At 35.4% G+C, this 2,297-nt stretch overlaps 1 protein-coding gene across 1 annotated transcript in view; it reads left to right on the top strand.

Moving 5' to 3' along the window:
* Nucleotides 1–2,297, top strand: part of SUN3 (Sad1 and UNC84 domain containing 3) — a 72,823-nt gene that overhangs the window by 61,581 nt on the left and 8,945 nt on the right. The gene's annotated exons all lie outside the window — the stretch shown is intronic.

Here is a 2,297-nt window from a genome sequence, read left to right as displayed (position 1 = left end):
GTGAGGTTGGCCCAGGATCGGACATTGTTTCGTTCTGCTGTGCATGGGGTCGCTATGAGTCGGTTCCGACTCGATGGCACCTGACAACAACTACAACATGTGGTCTGAGTTTTGAAGCCTTGCCGTGAATCTGCTTTGCCTGGTATTCTGTGGTATTACTGATGGCGAACTTCACTGCACCTCCACCCTAGCCACCATCAAGCCCCGCCTCTAAGAAAGCATGTTTTTAAAAAAAATTTCTTTACCAATTGTCAAAAATTTATTTGCCTTAATTTTTAGCACACATGTAATTGGTTGTTGGTTTTGGGTCCACATTGGTGGAATCTTTGCCCCCGTTCTTTTCTTCTTGAGTTTAGGACAATATCTGCAAGGGTAGAGTATGTATCAAGCTGTTCAGTTTTAATTGCCTCCGTTGACAAGAACAGTAGACTTAGAGACAAGTATTAGGAATGTTTCTACCATGCCATACTCAACACTCTAACATTTCTATACAAAGAACAGATAGACACTCAAATCACTGTTTTACTGAACAATTATTAAAGTTGTGTGAATAAGTCTATAATCACTTAATTACCAAACAATGGCAAGGCTGTTTTTAAATTGTTTTAATGTGACTCCGAGAATCTGCACATAAAGTGTAGAGTTTTATTAAGTGAGTTTGATAAGAAATTAATAGTGTTGTTCTGTTTTCTTCTCCTTTTTAAGACAAAATACACAACTAAGTACAGAGTTAAAAAATAAATATAAACGATAATAGCTTATGTTCTACTTACATGCACTTGTGAAAAAAAATAATTGTTTTATCTAAAAAGTCATGGAGGATTTCTCCAATAGTGTCTGATTTAAATAATGAGGAAAGACATTTCATGATAAATCTTTTGTTTATAAATTTCATTACAGTGCCTTAGCCTGTTAATCCTGGAAAATACTTTATTTGGCTGTTAAAGGGAGTTTCTACAATATACATAGGTTTTAAATTCCTTATACAATAATCCCAACATTTCTACCCCCACTGTTTCCATGTGGTTTTGTTTTTTGTTGTTGTTTAGCAAAATAAGAGTTAACTGTGTATGGCTTATTCCTAAATGTTTTGAAAATAAAACCACCAAAAGCAGTAAGTTGTGAATCTTGTGAATTTCATACCTAGAATTAATTTATAGTCAAAAAAATAAAGAAAAACAAAAGAAAAATAGCATAAAGAAATGAGCTAAGTCTTACAGTAAATCAAATTTGGAACATATTTAACAATGTGCAAATATGGGAACACCCAGATTTCAGTACAATTCAAATTTAAACAAAATTTCTGTTTGAGTAGTCCTTTCCCTGATTTGCTTCTGATTTTTTTCATTTACATGTCTCACTACCATAACTTGAGTAAGACCAAACCAAAGCTTAGTTAAATGATGAGTACCCATCCATTTGATGCAAATATTGCCCTGCTCAGTATGTCATTGGCATAACTGTATTTTACATGTTACCTTTAAGTAGAACATTCTGAGATACATTCTATACAAAAGAACCAAGGACACAAAGCAGAAATATAGGAAATCAAGCCTTGGCTTTTTAAAAATTAAGATAAGAAGAACCTGAAATGAACAGTATAGTTTTAAAACATCATAAGCTAAAATTATTATTTTATGTTTTTGTTTATTGGTTTATATGCACATTACTGATAAAATATGAGTCACACTTTTATAAATATTAACACTTAGCATGTAAAATTGGTAATAATTAATAGCCTCCTGCTTGTATCTTGTATAAACCAAATTATTTTTATCCTGTTATGTAAAATCAAATGTTCAAAGCAATTGACTTCAGTTTTGCCTATAATGATAGCTAAAAGGTTTGGTTTAAAAAATATTATTGACACCCCCTCCACACACAGAGAGTAGACAGAGATGGGCAACTTGGACACTGGATACTCAAATGGGGAGGGGGGACTACAAAGGCAAGAAGTGACTGGCTTACAAGCTTTAAAGAGGGAACCTAGAGCTAGGGGGCATGGAGGAAGGCAGAATCACCAGAGAGTACTATCCAATCTGTCTAGGTGGAGCTGATGAAATGAAATACAGATGGGTTACTCGCAATACTGTAGTGAATAATGGTTATCAAGACGGATTGTGAGGGTTGGAAATGCAAAGGTAGACGTTTTGTAGCAAGGAAGGGAGTGATTATCTCTCTAGTCTAGGAGCAAGGTCTCTGGGACCACCAACGGAGAAGAGCTGAGAGCGGGACCCTACCCAGAGAAGCAGGGACGTCTGAGATGGAGACAGAGACGATGACATGGAGGGATGAAG

The sequence above is a fragment of the Chrysochloris asiatica genome, unplaced genomic scaffold (assembly GCF_000296735.1).
Source record: "Chrysochloris asiatica unplaced genomic scaffold, ChrAsi1.0 scaffold00384, whole genome shotgun sequence".
Lineage (NCBI taxonomy): Eukaryota > Metazoa > Chordata > Mammalia > Afrosoricida > Chrysochloridae > Chrysochloris > Chrysochloris asiatica.
The sequence above is the reverse complement of the archived record's forward strand: the minus strand, read 5'-3'. Positions and strand labels throughout refer to the sequence as shown.